This window comes from Oncorhynchus masou, unplaced genomic scaffold (genome assembly GCF_036934945.1).
Source record: "Oncorhynchus masou masou isolate Uvic2021 unplaced genomic scaffold, UVic_Omas_1.1 unplaced_scaffold_4655, whole genome shotgun sequence".
In the NCBI taxonomy this organism is placed as follows: Eukaryota; Metazoa; Chordata; class Actinopteri; order Salmoniformes; family Salmonidae; genus Oncorhynchus; species Oncorhynchus masou.
This window is the reverse complement of record NW_027011050.1, coordinates 1-18042: the sequence shown is the minus strand read 5'-3', so window position 1 is coordinate 18042 and position 18042 is coordinate 1. Positions and strand designations below refer to the sequence as shown.

General features: G+C 46.0%; 1 pseudogene; it reads left to right on the top strand.

Moving 5' to 3' along the window:
- Positions 1–294: 294 nt before the first annotated feature.
- Positions 295–15593, top strand: LOC135535250 (run domain Beclin-1-interacting and cysteine-rich domain-containing protein-like; annotated as a pseudogene).
- Positions 15594–18042: the final 2449 nt, after the last annotated feature.

Genomic DNA, 18042 nt, shown 5'->3' with positions numbered 1-18042 from the left:
CTCTCTCTCCCCCCTACCATCACCTCTCTCCTTCCCCTCTCGCTCTCTCTCTCCCTCTACCATCACCTCTCTCCTTCCCCTCTCGCTCTCTCTCTCCCTCTACCATCACCTCTCTCCTTCCCCTCTTGCTCTCTCTCTCCCCTCTACCATCACCTCTCTCCTTCCCCTCTCGCCTCTCCCCTCTACCATCACCTCTCTCCTTCCCTCTCTCTCTCCCTCTACCATCACCTCTCCCTTCCCCTCTCACCCTCTCCTCTACCATCACCTCTCTCCTTCCCCTCTCTGGCCCTGTAGTTTAGTAAGCTGGAGCCTGTGCTGAGCAGTGGGCTGAAGAGTGTTGGGGAAGGTTACAAGGCCGAGCGCTGGCTGCTGCACAGCCTACAGGTCCACCTGCTGTCTGCCCAGCTCCGACCCCTGCTCAAACACCAGGGACACACGAGCAAGTACTACAACGGTAAGAGTGGGAGACAAAACAGATTTGGCATTTGAACCCAACAAAAATCTGCCTGGTGGGTGGGGGAGTGAGTGGGTGGGTGTGATTGACTGAGTGTATTATTGATTTTTACCCTGCCCCTATCTTATCTTGACTTTCTCCCTTTTCTCTCCTCTCTCTCCCCATGCCTCTCTCTCTCTCTCTCTCTCTCCCCATGCCTCTCTCTCTCTCCCCATGCCTCTCTCTCTCTCCCCATGCCTCGCTCTCTCTCTCTCTCTCCCCATGCCTCGCTCTCTCTCTCCCCATGCCTCGCTCTCTCTCTCCCCATGCCTCTCTCTCTCTCTCTCTCTCTCCCCATGCCTCTCTCTCTCTCCCCATGCCTCTCTCTCTCTCCCCATGCCTCTCTCTCTCTCTCTCTCTCTCTCCCATGCCTCTCTCTCTCTCCCCATGCCTCGCTCTCTCTCTCTCTCTCCCCATGCCTCGCTCTCTCTCTCCCCATGCCTCTCTCTCTCTCTCTCTCCCCATGCCTCTCTCTCTCTCTCCCCATGCCTCTCTCTCTCTCTCCCCATGCCTCTCTCTCTCTCTCTCTCTCTCTCTCCCCATGCCTCTCTCTCTCAGTGGAGGCCTTTCTGCTGAGTGAGCCCCATGTGACGGCCATGTTCCAGTGTCTGGAGGCCGTGGAGCAAAACAACCCCCGTCTGCTGGCCCTTGTCAACACAGTTAAGGTGACACACACACACACACACACAGATATAGAGAGAGTTGAGCAGACACACCAATCATTCTGTCCCTGTCTCTCTGTGTGTTTGTTGGTGTCTCAGGCTCCTATCCCTGATATGCTCTTCAGTGGCTGATCTCTCTTTACCTCTCATTCCTTATGTCTTTTCCATTACCTCTCAGCTTTGCCAATCTGAAAAGATTTCCTTTTTTCTCTCCATGTTTTTACTTGAATTTTCTTTCCCCTATACTTCATTTTATGTGCCTGTATTCATATCTTATAGTACCTCTCTCTCTCTCCTCTAATCCACCCCCTCTCTCTTCCTCTCTCAGCTGTCTACTCTAATGTGCTCTCCGTACATGGAGGGCCTGTTGAAGAGTCAGAGTCTGGGTGTTCTGCCGGGGGGCGGCTGGAGGTCCGGGGAAGGTCAGGGTCCCCCCAGGGGGGGGCTCAACCACAGGCTCACCACCTCCCAGTGCTCCCTCCCCAACCTAGATGGAGGACTCACGCCCAACAGTAATAACACAGGGGCCATCTCAGAGAGCAACTCAGGTGAGGGAGGAGTGAAGGGACGTAGGGAGAGGGTTAATGAGGTAGGGAGGGAGAGGGATAATGAGGTAGGGAGGGAGAGGGATAATGAGGTAGGGGGAGAGGGTTAATGAGGTAGGGGGGAGAGGGTTAATGAGGTAGGGGGGAGAGGGTTAATGAGGTAGGGGGGAGAGGGTTAATGAGGTAGGGGGGAGAGGGTTAATGAGGTAGGGGGAGAGGGTTAATGAGGTAGGGGGGGAGGGGTTAATGAGGTAGGGAGGGAGAGGGTTAATGAGGTAGGGAGGGAGAGGGTTAATGAGGTAGGGTGGGGGGTTAATGAGGTAGGGTGGGGGGTTAATGAGGTAGGGGGAGAGGGTTAATGAGGTAGGGGGAGAGGGTTAATGAGGTAGGGAGGGAGAGGGTTAATGAGGTAGGGAGGGAGAGGGTTAATGAGGTAGGGAGGGAGAGGGTTAATGAGGTAGGGTGGGGGGTTAATGAGGTAGGGTGGGGGGTTAATGAGGTAGGGTGGGGGGGTTAATGAGGTAGGGGGAGAGGGTTAATGAGGTAGGGGGGAGAGGGTTAATGAGGTAGGGGGAGAGGGTTAATGAGGTAGGGGGGAGAGGGGTAATGAGAGGGGAAGAAATAGGGGGGAGGGGGAATAGTGAGAGGGGGAGAGGGATGGAGAGAGAGATGGTGAGAGGGGGGAGAGAGATGGAGAGAGAGATGGTGAGAGGGGGGAGAGAGTTGTTGCTTTGTCATTTATAGTGTGTTGGTTGAAGAGGGAGGAGGGGGGGGGGGGCGGCAATTTAATACATTTTAGAAATAAGGCTTTAACCTAACAAATTGTGGAAAAAGTCAAGGGGTCTGAATACTTTCCGAATGCACTAAATATAGAGTTATATTTCTAAGTCTGATTTAGCCCATACTGTTCTTGTTTCCCTTCTAGACTTCACTCCAGCCACTAGGGCCTCGGGAGCCCCCTGGGGGTGTGTGGGGGGGTCCGAGGGAAATGGCGAAAGGGGCATGAGCCCCCTCCCGGTCCCTCAGTGGTGGTCCCTCCATCGCCCTGACAGAGCCCGCTCCCCATGCCCTGCCCACTCCGACGCACTAGACTCTGGCGGGGCGACTACGACGACGGCCCCGAGTATCTGGCTATCGGTAACCTGGGGCATCGTAGCACCGCCGCGACTCCAAAGCTCCGCCCCGGTGGCGAACCTTGCGGCGGCGAATCGGATGGTGAGATTCAGGTCCAGTCCCCTGGAAGGAGCTCCTTGGCTTCGGTCCCACCTCCCACACCTCGAAGGTCATCCTTTTCGGAGGGTCAAAGGGAGCCGGGTCGGGGGGGCAGCAGAGGGCACGTCCGCTCAATGTCCGACACAGGGATCAACAGCAAACATAGACATGGTGAGCGTGTGTGTGTGTGTGTGCAGCAGGTGAGAGGCTAGGGTATGTTTTCTGAGCGTGAGAGCAAGCCTGTAAGTGTCTTTTATGTTGTTTTGGTGTGAATTGAAATGTAAAAAAAAGTCATTCCGATGTGCTTGCATTGCAGCAGCTGAATGTGTGTAAGACCAGTGTTTGTATGAGAGTATGTCTATGCTGCAGAGAGAGGGTCTGCATGCCTAGGGGGTGTGAATAACATCCTGCACATTTCTTGTCTCTCTGATGCTCAGTTACCACAGTGCCACTGCTTCTAAAACTACCTTACTTTACCCTCATCCTCTATTTTCACACTGCTAACCGCTCTCCTCTCAGTTCAAATCAACGGGCTTGATTGTTATTGGAACGCGTGTTTACATTATGAAAGTAAATCGAATAGGCAATAAAGAATTTGGAAATGAACAAGGGGTGACCCTCACAAAAGTTTTTGAAGAATATAATAGACATTTCAAATGTTATATTATTGGCTTTGTACAGTATTGTAACAATTTGCAAGTAGTTGAAGGTACAAAAGGGAAAATAAATAAACAGAAAGACATTGATTGTGCAACCAGTGCTGGTAAAACCCCTGGATCATTGTTATTCTAACTTCCGCGACTCATATAAGGCCCTCCCCCACCCTCCTTTCGGAAAAGCTAAACGACTCCATTTTGTTGCTTCCAGCCTATAGACAGAAACTGAAACAGGAAGCTCCCGCCCTCAGGGCTGTTCAATGCTGGTCCGACCAATCTTATTCCACGCTTCAATACTGCTTCGATCACGTGGATTGGGATATGTCCCGCATTGCGTCCAACAACAACATTGACGAGTACGCTGATTCGGTGAGCGAGTTCATTAGAAAGTGCATCGGCGATGTCGTACCCACAGCAACGATTAAAACATTCCCAAACCAGAAACCGTGGATTGATGGCAGCATTCGCGCGAAACTGAAAGCGCGAACCACTGTTTTTAACCAGGGCAAGGTGACCAGAAACATGACTGAATACAAACAGTGTAACTATTCCCTCCGCAAGGCAATCAAACAAGCTAAGCGTCAGTATAGAGAAAAAGTAGTCACAATTCAACGGCTCAGACACAAGAGGTATGTGGCAGGGTCTCCAGTCAATAACGGATTACAAAAAGAAAACCAGCCCCGTCGCAGACCAGGATGTCTTGCTTCCAGACAGACTAAATAACTTCTTTGCTCGCTTTGAGGACAATACAGTGCCACTGACACGACCCGCTACCAAAACCTGCAGACTCTCCTTCACTGCAGCTGACGTGAGTAAAACATTTAAACGTGTTAAACCTTGCAAGGCTGCGGGCCCAGACGGCATCCCTAGCCACATCCTCAGAGCATGCGCAGACCAGTTGGCTGGTGTGTTTACGGACATATTCAATCAAACCTTATCCCAGTCTGCTGTCCCGAGATGCTTCAAAAGGGACACCATTGTTCCTGTTCCCAAGAAAGCTAAGGTAACTGAGCTAAACGACTACCGCCCCGTAGCACTCACTTGCGTCATAATGAAGTTCTTTGAGAGACTAGTCAAGAACCATATCATCTCCACCCTACCTGACACCCTAGACCCACTCCAATTTGCTTACCGCCCCAATAGGTCCACAGACGACGCAATTTCAACCACACTGCACACTGCCCTAACCCATCTGGACAAGAGGAATACCTATGTGAGAATGCTGTTCATCGACTACAGCTCAGCATTTAATACCATAGTACCCTCAACTCGTCATCAAGCGAGACCCTGGGTCTCGACCCCGACCTATGCAACTGGGTACTGGACTTCCTGACGGGCCGCCCCCAGGTGGTGAGGGTAGGTAACATCTCCACCCCGCTGATCTCCACACATCACGGACAAACTGAATTGGTCCACCCACACAGTGGTATGCTTGATTACCAACAACGACGAGACGGCCTACAGGGAGGAGGTGAGGGCCCTCGGAGTGTGGTGTCAGGAAAATAACCTCACACTCAACGTCAACAAAACTAAGGAGATGATTGTGGACTTCAGGAAACAGCAGAGGGAACACCCCCCTATCCACATCGATGGAACAGTAGTGGAGAGGGTAGTAAGTTTTAAGTTCCTCGGCATACACACCACAGACAAACTGAATTGGTCCACCCACACAGACAGGATAGAAGTCAGGCAGTTAGAGTCGACAGCATCAAGTCAGAGCCATTAGTGTTGGGTATGGCTGCCTTTTCCTGTTACACTCCTTGCCTATGGAATAAGCCTGCAGACTAAACTTAGACTTGACTCTTGTCCCCCTGTTGCAAGTTCAACAGAAGGTTGCAAGTTCAAATCCCCGAGCTGACAAGGAACAAATCTGTCGTTCTGCCCTTGAACAGGCAGTTAATCCACTGTTCCCAGGCCGTCATTGAAAATAAGAATTTGTTCTTAACTGACTTGCCTGGTTAAATAAAGGTAAAATAAAAAAATAAAAAAAGAGACCTTGGTCTCAGGCTGTGATCCTTGTTGAAATAAAGGTATTATTATTATTATTATTATTATTATTATCCTATTATTATTATTAATATTAATATTATTATCATTATCATTATCATTATCATTATTATTATCATTATTATTATTATTATTATTATTATTATCCTATTATTATTAATATTAATATTAATATTATTATCATTATCATTATTATTATTATTATTATACCACAGGCCTTTTGGAGGGTTTGCATTTGGTCCTGTAGCTCATCCAATGTAATTGGAGAATCCAGTGGGTTTTGGTAGTCTTTAATAGCTGATCATTTAGTAGATTATCAGATATATGTTTTGACTGTTTGTTATTTGGCTGAAAAGATTGGAGAAGTGGTTCATCCCATACACCTCCATTTTGGATAAATACCTCTCCGTGATTGTTTATTCGTGTTCTAAATTACCCAGAAGTGATTTGAGTCTATGGATTCTTCAATAACAATGAGATGTTTTCTGTCATGCTGTTCCTTCCCTCCGTCTATAGCATGTCTTTAATAGTATGCAGTTTGCTCGTGTTCAATGCCTCACAGTTGGTTAGTGCTCCATTCAAGTAGATTGTGATCTGATAGGGCCGTCAGGGGGGGCTGACTGTGAATGCTCTAAGAGACTTTGGGTTGAGGTCGTTGATCATTTTATTACTGAATATTTTGTTTTATCTACAGGTACTACTGCCAAGAGATGAGCATCTCTCTTCTCTCTCTCCTCCTGTGCTTTCTTTCTCTCGTTCTCTCTGCTTTGTGGTAATCTTTTCTCTCTCTTTCTCTCGTTCTCTCTGCTTTGTGGTAATCTTTCCTCTCTCTTTCTCTCTCTCTCTGCTTTGTGGTAATCTTTTCTCTCTCTTTCTCTCGTTCTCTCTGCTTTGTGGTAATCTTTTCTCTCTCTTTCTCTCTCTCTCTGCTTTGTGGTAATCTTTCCTCTCTCTCCCTGTCTCTCTTCCTTGTCTGCGTGAAGGAGGGGGCCACAGGAAAATCAGCGTTATAATAGAGGATCCTGTAGCAGGTTGGCAGTGCAGTTCTTCTGCGCTCCATCACTTCCTCTTCCTCTCTCCCTTTCCCTGCCCCTCCGCATGTTATTTTTCCTTCTTCCCCTCTCATCTGGCCTTGCCTCTAGTTCTTCATTTGTGCAGTTGTTTTCTTGGTTGCTGTTTTGGATCTTAGTTTGACCAAAACAACAACAAGACGCTAGGCCAAAAAAGCTTTGTATTTTCATTGTGTTGGTTGGTGCACCTTACTTTTATTACATTGTGATGTTTTGATGTTTTTTTTTAAATTTTTTGGTCATTCATTGAATGCATCATAATTTTACTATCAATTGTTTACGACTGTTTCCTTTTCTCTGTTAATGCTTTCTGTGTCCAGTAGAACTTCACATTTATTAGTTAAGAATTTGGCCAGAATCATTGTACACAATTGTATCATCACAATATTTGCTCTGGATTTGCATGATGTTTAAGACTTGATATTTGATAGATTATTACCCTGTGATGTCATTTACCTAGCTGATAACAAAACATTGAAGTTTTAATTGATACATTTACTTTCAATATATCCTTTGTGGGTGTCTAATTGAGCATGTCTCAAAATGGAAGGTAAAGTTGAAACTGACACAATCGATCAGTTACCAGTCTGTCAGCTACATTTAACACGTTGAATACAGAACCAGTCAGGAAAAACAGGCTATTTGTTGGCACTTGATGATAAGACACTAATCTAATGTCCGTTCTGTGGTCAATCTAACGTCAGCTGTGTGTTCTGTGTCAGAATCATTGGTTGCGGAGGACTGTCGTTTGGAGGACTACAGCCCTTTCTCCCTTGGCAGCAGTGGTGGCAGTACACCCAGTTCCCTCTATATGGAGTCGAGTGAGTAGACTGGTTCGAACATTAGAACTACCTAGCTGTGTAGTGAGTAGACTGGTTCGAACATTAGAACTACCCAGCTGTGTAGTGAGTAGACTGGTTCGAACATTAGAACTACCTAGCTGTGTAGTGAGTAGACTGGTTCGAACATTAGAACTACCTAGCTGTGTAGTGAGTAGACTGGTTCGAACATTAGAACTACCCAGCTGTGTAGTGAGTAGACTGGGTCGAACATTAGAACTACCCAGCTGTGTAGTGAGTAGACTGGTTCGAACATTAGAACTACCCAGCTGTGTAGTGAGTAGACTGGTTCGAACATTAGAACTACCCAGCTGTGTAGTGAGTAGACTGGTTCGAACATTAGAACTACCCAGCTGTGTAGTGAGTAGACTGGTTCGAACATTAGAACTACCTAGCTGTGTAGTGAGTAGACTGGTTCGAACATTAGAACTACCTACAGTTGAAGTCAGGGTAGCCTAGTGGTTAGAGCGTTGGACTAGTAACCGAAAGGTTGGAAGTTCGAATCCCCGAGCTGACAAGGTACAAATCTGTCGTTCTGCCCCTGAACAGGCAGTTAACCCACTGTTCCTAGGCCGTCATTGAATATAAGAATTTGTTCTTAACTGACTTGCCTAGTTAAATAAAGGTAAAAAAAAAAAAAAGTCAGAAGTTTACATACACTAAAAGTAATTCACACTCGTTTTTCAACCACTCCACAAATGTCTTGTTCCTGTTACCTACAGTGCCTTCAGAAAGTATTCACACCCCTTGACTTTTTCTAGTTGTGTTACAGCACGAATTTAAAATGGAGTCAATTGAGATAGTGTCACTGGCCTACACACAATAGCACATAATGTCAAAGTGGAATTATGTTTTTAGATATTTTTACTAGGTTAATTTACAATTTAAAGCTGAGTCAATTAGTATTCAACCCCTTTGTTATGGCAAGCCTAAATAAATTCAGGAGTAAACATAACGAGTCACATAATCAGTTGCATGGACTCACTCTGTGTGCAATAATAGTGTTTAACATGATTTTTGAATGACTACTCTCTGTACCCCAACACATCCAATTATCTGTAAGGTCCCTCAGTCAAGCGGTGAATTTCAAACACAGATTCAACAGTAAAGACCAGGGAGGTTTTCCAATGCCTCGCAAAGGAGGGCACGTAATTGTTAAAAAAAACAAAAGCACACATTGAATATCGCTTTGGGCATGGTGAGGTTATTAATTACACTTTGAATGGTGAATCAATACACCCAGTCACTAGAGAGATTGCAAGTTGCAAAGGTTGCATGTTCAAATCCCCGAGCTGACAAGGTACAAATCTGTCGTTCTGCCCCTGAACAGGCAGTTAACCCACTGTTCCTAGGCCGTCATTGAAAATAAGAATTTGTTCTTAACGGACTTGCCTAGTAAAATTAAAAAATGTAAATTAAAAGATAAAGGCATCCTTCCCTGAAAGCTTCCTGAACGGTTTTCTTCCTCTCCGGCAACTGAAGCTTAGTTGCCAGAGAGGAAGGAAACCATTCAGGGATTTCGCCATGAGGCTAATGTTGACTTTAAAACATTGTAGTTACTCCACAATACTAACCTAAATGACAGTGTGAAAAGAAGGAAGCCTGTACAGAATAAAAATATTCAAAAACATCCATCCTGTTTGCAAAAAGGTACTCAAGTAAAACTTTAAATAATGTGGCAAAGAAATCACCTTTTTATGTCATGAATACAAAGGTGTTTTGTTTGCCCCAAACATAACAATCACTGAGTACCACTTCATATTTTCCAACATGGTGGTGGCTGCATCATGTTATGGGTATGCTTGTGTAACAGTTTTGCTTTTGTAACAGTTCTGCTTCCGTCCCTCTCCTGGGCTTGAACCAGGGACCCCTGAATGCATCGACAACAGTCACCCTTGAAGCATCGTTAGTACTTAAAGTTCTCAGAGTGAGTGACGTCACCGATTGAAACGCTACTAGCGCGTCCTGCTAACTAGCTAGCCATTTCATACCAGTTACACTTGTCAAGGACTAGGGAGTTATTTTTTTGTTGAATGAAAATAAACGGAATAGAGCTAAGCACAGCAAAAATCCTAGAGGAAAACCTGGTTGTCTGCTGTCCAACAGACACTGGGAGACAAATGAACCTTTCAGCAGGACAATAAGCTAAAACAAATGGTCAAATATAAACGGTTGATTACCAAGATGACATTGAATGATCCAGAGTGGACAAGTTTCAGTTTAGACTTAAATCGGCATGAAAATCTATGACAACTTGCATATGGCTGTCTAGCAAAGATCAACAACCAACTTAATCGAGCTTGAAGAATTAAAATAATATTGTGTAATACAGGTGTGGAAAGCTCTTAGAGACTTACCCAGAAAGACTCACAGCTGTAATTGCTGCCAAAGGTGTTTTCTACAAACTATTAACTGAGGTGTGAATACTTATGTAAATGAAAGATTTCTGTATTTTATTTTCAATATATTTTCATATTTCCAAAAACCTGTTTTGACTTTGTCATTATGGGGTATTATGTGTATCTGGGTGATTCAGGCTGTAACACAACAACATGTGGAATAAGGCAAGGGGGAGTCTCATACACCAGCAGCTTCAAGTTTAAACAGAGTGGTCTGTGTGTGTGTGTGTGTGTGTGTGTGTGTGTGTGTGTGTGTGTGTGTGTGTGTGTGTGTGTGACTGTGTGTGTGTGTGTGTGACTGTGTGTGTGTGTGACTGTGTGACTGTGTGACTGTGTGACTGTGTGACTGTGTGTGTGTGTGACTGTGTGTGTGTGTGTGTGACTGTGTGTGTGTGTGTGTGACTGTGTGTGTGTGTGTGTGACTGTGTGTGTGTGTGTGTATGTGTGTGACTGTGTGTGTGTGTGTGTGTGTGTGACTGTGTGTGTGTGTGACTGTGTGTGTGTGTGACTGTGACTGTGTGTGTGTGACTGTGACTGTGTGTGACTGTGACTGTGTGTGTGTGACTGTGACTGTGTGTGTGACTGTGTGTGACTGTGTGTGACTGTGACTGTGTGTGACTGTGTGTGTGACTGTGTGTGACTGTGTGTGACTGTGTGTGTGACTGTGTGTGTGACTGTGTGTGTGACTGTGTGTGTGACTGTGTGTGTGACTGTGTGTGTGACTGTGTGTGTGACTGTGTGTGTGACTGTGTGTGTGTGTGTGTGACTGTGTGTGTGTGTGTGACTGTGTGTGTGTGTGACTGTGTGTGTGTGTGACTGTGTGTGTGTGTGACTGTGTGTGTGTGTGACTGTGTGTGTGTGACTGTGTGTGTGACTGTGTGTGTGTGTGACTGTGACTGTGTGTGTGTGACTGTGACTGTGTGTGTGTGACTGTGACTGTGTGTGTGTGACTGTGACTGTGTGTGACTGTGTGTGACTGTGTGTGACTGTGACTGTGTGTGACTGTGTGTGTGACTGTGTGTGACTGTGTGTGACTGTGTGTGACTGTGTGTGTGACTGTGTGTGTGACTGTGTGTGTGACTGTGTGTGTGACTGTGTGTGTGACTGTGTGTGTGACTGTGTGTGTGTGACTGTGTGTGTGTGTGTGTGACTGTGTGTGTGTGTGTGACTGTGTGTGTGTGTGACTGTGTGTGTGACTGTGTGTGTGTGTGACTGTGTGTGTGTGTGACTGTGTGTGTGTGACTGTGTGTGTGTGTGTGACTGTGTGTGTGTGTGTGACTGTGTGTGTGACTGTGTGTGTGTGACTGTGTGTGTGTGTGACTGTGTGTGTGTGTGACTGTGTGTGTGTGTGTGTGTGACTGTGTGTGTGACTGTGTGTGTGTGTGACTGTGTGTGTGTGTGACTGTGTGTGTGTGTGACTGTGTGTGTGTGTGTGACTGTGTGTGTGACTGTGTGTGTGACTGTGTATGTGTGTGACTGTGTGTGTGTGTGACTGTGTGTGTGACTGTGTGTGTGACTGTGTGTGTGTGTGTGTGTGTGTGTGTGTGTGACTGTGTGTGTGTGTGACTGTGACTGTGTGTGTGACTGTGACTGTGTGTGTGTGACTGTGACTGTGTGTGTGTGACTGTGACTGTGTGTGTGTGACTGTGACTGTGTGTGACTGTGTGTGTGTGACTGTGTGTGTGTGACTGTGTGTGTGTGACTGTGTGTGTGTGACTGTGTGTGTGTGACTGTGTGTGTGTGACTGTGTGTGTGTGTGTGACTGTGTGTGTGTCTGTGTGTGTGTGTGTGTGACTGTGTGTGTGTGTGTGTGACTGTGTGTGTGTGTGACTGTGTGACTCTGTGTGTGACTGTGTGACTCTGTGTGTGACTGTGTGACTCTGTGTGTGACTGTGTGTGACTGTGTGACTCTGTGTGTGACTCTGTGTGTGTGTGTGTGTGTGTGTGTGTGACTGTGTGTGTGTGTGTGTGACTGTGTGTGTGTGTGTGTGACTGTGTGTGTGTGTGTGTGACTGTGTGTGTGTGTGACTGTGTGTGTGTGTGACTGTGTGTGTGTGTGACTGTGTGTGTGTGTGACTGTGTGTGTGTGTGACTGTGTGTGTGTGTGACTCTTTGTGTGTGTGACTGTGTGTGTGTGTGACTGTGTGTGTGTGTGACTGTGTGTGTGTGTGACTCTTTGTGTGTGTGACTCTTTGTGTGTGTGACTCTTTGTGTGTGTGTGACTCTCTCTTTGTGTGTGTCTTGCTGCATGCGTCTTGCTGCGTGCGTGTGTCTCTCTCGCTGCGTGTTGTCTACACAGACGGCTCCCAGTACAGCAGTGTTCCAGACTGCATGTTCCGGAAGCCGTTGGAGGGACAGAGCCTCATCAGCTACCTGTCAGAGCAGGGACTTCGGCAGCTGTGCTGACCTGGAGAAGGTGAGCCTTGGAGAGTTCATAAACCCGCTTCTGACCCGCTTTATATTTATGCAGATGATACTGTTCTTTATTCAAGTGGTAGTAGTTTATCTATAGCTTTTGAAAATGCCCAAAGAGCATTTAACATCACAACAGAATCTATGATTTAAAGCTGGTTCTAAATTTGGGTAAAACAAACTGCATGGTATTTTCAAATACCAGGCATGTTACTAATCATGTCATTGCTACATTGGCTGGACTTACTATAGAGCAAGTTAGTGTCCAAAAATTTGGGTGTGTGGGTTGATGACAAGCTGAGCTTCACTGTGCATGTAGAGAACTTGATAAGGAAGCTCAAGCTGAAAATAGGTTTTTATTACCGGCATAAGGCTTGTTTTTCTCTGGAGACCAGGAAGGAGCTGGTACGATGTACATTACTGGCGGTTTTAGATTGTAGTGATTATATATATATGCAGGCCTCAGCCACTACCCTGAGAGCACTTGATTCAGTGTATCATGCAGCCCTCAGGTTCATTACAAATCAGAAACGTCTAACACATCATTGTGATCTCTACAGCGCTGTTGGCTGGTCGTCATTGACCTTGCGTAGGCTTAAACACTGGTATACACTGATTTACAAGGCCATATTGGGTAAAATGCCATTTTATCTCTGTTCTTTTTATAGTCTGGTTGGTAAATAAATATAAATTACGGTCCCATTCCATTTGCTTCTAGCAGTACCAAAATTAGAACAGGTCATGGTAGAAATAGTTTTAGTTACTTAACTCTGTGGTCCAGGAATTCTCTCCTGAACATTTTAAATGTGATGATCTAGTTTCGTTGTTGGAGTTAAAAACTTGATCGATGTGTATATATATCATAGAAGAGTGTAATTGTTTTTAGGCCAGCTGTTTTTAGTCAAGATGTTTGTGTTTTTGATGGAATACAGTGCTCATACAGTGTATTCGGCCCCCTTGAACTTTGCGACCTTTGCCACATTTCAGGCTTCAAACATAAAGATATAAAACTGTATTTTTTTGTGAAGAATCAACAAGTGGGACACAATCATGAAGTGGAACGACATTTATTGGATATTTCAAACTTTTTTTAACGAATCAAAACTGAAAAATTGGGCGCACAAAATTATTCAGCCCCCTTAAGTTAATACTTTGTAGCGCCACCTTTTGCTGCGATTACAGCTATAAGTCGCTTGGGGTATGTCTCTATCAGTTTTGCACATCGAGAGACTGAAATTTTTTCCCATTCCTCCTTGCTAAACAGCTCGAGCTCAGTGAGGTTGGATGGAGAGCATTTGTGAACAGCAGTTTTCAGTTCTTTCCACAGATTCTCGATTGGATTCAGGTCTGGACTTTGACTTGGCCATTCTAACACCTGGATATGTTTATTTTTGAACCATTCTTTGCTTTATGTTTTGGATCATTGTCTTGTTGGAAGACAAATCTCCGTCCCAGTCTCAGGTCTTTTGCAGACTCCATCAGGTTTTCTTCCAGAATGGTCTTGTCTTTGGCTCCATCCATCTTCCCATCAATTTTAACCATCTTCCCTGTCCCTGCTGAAGAAAAGCAGGCCCAAACCATGATTCTGCCACCACCATGTTTGACAGTGGGTATGGTGTGTTCAGGGTGATGAGCTGTGTTGCTTTTACGCCAAACATAACGTTTTGGATTGTTGCCAAAAAGTTCAATTTTGGTTTCATCTGACCAGAGCACCTTCTTCCACATGTTTGGTGTGTCTCCCAGGTGGCTTGTGGCAAACTTTAAACAACACTTTTTATGGATATCTTTAAGAAATGTCTTTCTTCTTGCCACTCTTTCATAAAGGCCAGATTTGTGCAATATACGACTGATTGATGTCCTATGGACAGAGTCTCCCACCTCAGCTGTAGATCTCTGCAGTTCATCCAGAGTGATCATGGGCCTCTTGGCTGCATCTCTGATCAGTCTTCTCCTTGTATGAACTGAAAGTTTAGAGGGACGGCCAGGTCTTGGTAGATTTGCAGTGGTCTGATACTCCTTCCATTTCAATATTATAGATTTACATTTACATTTAAGTCATTTAGCAGACGCTCTTATCCAGAGCGACTTACAAATTGGTGAATTCACCTTCTGACATCCAGTGGAACAGCCACTTTACAATAGTGCATCTAAATCATTAAGGGGGGGGGGGGTGGTGAGAAGGATTACTTATCCTATCCTAGGTATTCCTTGAAGAGGTATAGCTTGCACAGTGCTCCTTGGGATGTTTAAAGCTTGGGAAATCTTTTTGTATCCAAATCCGCTTTAAACTTCTTCACAACAGTATCTCGGACCTGCCTGGTGTGTTCCTTGTTCTTCATGATGCTCTCTGCGCTTTTAACGGACCTCTGAGACTATCACAGTGCAGGTGCATTTTTACGGAGACTTGATTACACACAGGTGGATTGTATTTATCATCATTAGTCATTTAGGTCAACATTGGATCATTCAGAGATCCTCACTGAACTTCTGGAGAGTTTGCTGCACTGAAAGTAAAGGGGCTGAATAATTTTGCACGCCCAATTTTTGAGTTTTTGATTTGTTAAAAAAGTTTGAAATATCCAATAAATGTCGTTCCACTTCATGATTGTGTCCCACCTGTTGTTGATTCTTCACAAAAAAATAGTTTTATATCTTTGTTTGAAGCCTGAAATGTGGCAAAAGGTCGCAAAGTTCAAGGGGGCCGAATATTTTCGCAAGGCACTGTATGTAATTGTTGTACTGTTATGTTTGTTTATATTTTTGTTTCATGTTAGTGTATGTAAGTTGTTTCCCTCTGCTGCTATTGGACCAGGTCTCTCTTGGAAAAAGAGATGTTATCTCAATGAGAATAATCTGTATAAATAAAATGTAAATATACATAATTTTTAACTGTGCACCTCCTCAACTGTGTTACATCAGTCAACTTGAAGTTAGGGCAGAAGGGAGCGTCCATACTAAAGTGTTACAACAAGGCCTCACTCCTCCGGCCATCTGCATCTCATTCCAGGAGAACGCCCACTTCAGCATCTCGGAGTCTCTGATCGCCGCCATCGAGCTGATGAAGTGCAACCTGCGACGGCAGGTGGAGGAGGAGGAGGGTGACGACAGTGACTCAGAGATCCGGCAGCTCAAACAGAAGATCCGGCTGCGTAGACGCCTGTGATCCAGCGGACCCGCCTGCCTCCCTCACAGCGCTGTAAGAGCCGACACATAGGCCAGACGGACACCTGCACGGATCCTCACTCGCGCACTCGCGCACTCACACGCTAGAGCTGGGACGATAAACAGAAAATTACCCACACCGTCTTTCTCTTACTGAAGCATTTTGCTTATGTACATTTTCTGTGATTTTTTTTTTTGCTACATAACGTTCCTGTAGATTGTTCTAGAACCGTTAATTTGGTCCACAGTTAATAGACTATGCATTATGTTGATTCCCGTTATGAAAGTGTCTGCATGTCTCTGTTTTGCTGCTGTTTGATCGATCCTCTCACTACCTCTCACTAGTATCGAGCCTCTCACTACCTCTCACTAGTATCGAGCCTCTCACTACCTCTCACTAGTATCGAGCCTCTCACTGCCTCTCACTAGTATCGATCCTCTCACTGCCTCTCACTAGTATCGAGCCTCTCACTACCTCTCACTAGTATCGAGCCTCTCACTACCTCACTAGTATCGAGCCTCTCACTACCTCTCACTAGTATCGAGCCTCACTACCTCCTCACTAGTATCGAGCCTCCACTAGTATCGAGCCTCTCACTACCTCACTAGTATCGAGCCTCTCACTACCTCTCACTAGTATCGAGCCTCACTACCTCCTCACTAGTATCGAGCCTCTCACTACCTCTCACTACCTCTCACTTAGTATCGAGCCTCTCACTACTCTCTCACTAGTATCTAGCCTCTCACTACCTCTCACTAGTATCGAGCCTCACTACCTCTCACTAGTATCTAGCCTCTCACTACCTCTCACTAGTATCGAGCCTCCACTGCCTCTCACTAGTATCGAGCCTCTCACTACCTCTCACTAGTATCGAGCCTCCACTACCTCTCACTAGTATCGAGCCTCTCACTACCTCTCACTAGTATCGAGCCTCTCACTACCTCTCACTAGTATCTAGCCTCCAACTACCTCTCACTAGTATCGAGCTCTCACTACTCCCTCACTAGTATCGAGCCTCTCACTACCTCTCACTAGTATCTAGCCTCTCACTACCTCTCACTAGTATCGAGCCCTCACTACCTCTCACTAGTATCGAGCCTCACTACCTCTCACTAGTATCGAGCCTCACTACCTCTCACTAGTATCGAGCCTCTCACTAGTATCGAGCCTCTCACTACCTCTCACTCAGTCGAGCCTCTCACTACCTCTCACTAGTATCGAGCCTCTCACTACCTCTCACTAGTATCGAGCCTCACTACCCTCTCACTAGTATCGAGCCTCTCACTACCTTCACTAGTATCGAGCCACTCACTACCTTCACTAGTATCGAGCCTCACTACTCACTTCTCACTAGTATCGAGCCTCTCACTACCTCTCACTAGTATCTAGCCTCTCACTACCTCTCACTAGTATCGAGCCTCTCACTACCTCTCACTAGTATCTAGCCTCTCACTACCTCTCCTGTACTAGTATCGAGCTCTCACTGCCTCTCACTAGTATCGAGCCTCTCACTACCTCTCACTAGTATCGAGCCTCCCACTACCTCTCACTAGTATCGAGCCTCTCACTACCTCTCACTAGTATCTAGCCTCCAACTACCTCTCACTAGTATCGAGCCTCCTCACTACTCCTCACTAGTATCGAGCCTCTCACTACTCCTCACTAGTATCTAGCTCTCACTACCTCCTCACTAGTATCGAGCCTCACTACCTCTCACTAGTATCGAGCCTCACTACCTCTCACTAGTATCGAGCCTCACTACCTCCTCACTAGTATCGAGCCTCTCTCACTACCTCTCACTAGTATCGAGCCTCACTACCTCTCACTAGTATCGAGCCCTCACTACCTCTCACTAGTATCGAGCCTCCATCACTCTCACTAGTATCGAGCCTCTCACTACCTCTCACTAGTATCGAGCCTCTCACTACCTCCTCACTAGTATCGAGCCTCACTACCTCTCACTAGGCATCGAGCCTTCTCACTACCCTCTCACTAGTATCGAGCCTCTCACTACCTCTCACTACTATCGAGCCTCCACTACCTCTCACTGCCTTCACTACTATCGAGCCTCTCACTGCCTCTCACTACTATCGAGCCTCTCACTGCCTCTCACTACTATCGAGCCTCTCACTGCCTCTCACTACTATCGAGCCTCTCACTGCCTCTCACTACTATCGAGCCTCTCACTACCTCTCACTACCTCTCTCACTACTATCGAGCCTCTCACTACCTCTCACTACTATCGAGCCTCCTCACTACTATCGAGCCTCTCACTACTATCGAGCCCTCTCACTACCTCACTACTATCGAGCCTCACTACCTCTCACTACCTCTCACTACTATCGAGCCTCTCACTACTATCGAGCCTCTCACTACCTCTCACTCACTACCTCTCACTACCTCTCACTACCTCTCACTACCTCTCACTGCCTCTCACTACCTCTCACTACTACTCACTACCTCTCACTACTATCGAGTTCTCACTACCTCTCACTACTATCGAGCCTCTCACTACCTCCTCACTACTATCGAGCCTCTCACTACCTCACTACTATCGAGCCTCTCACTACTATCGAGCCTCTCT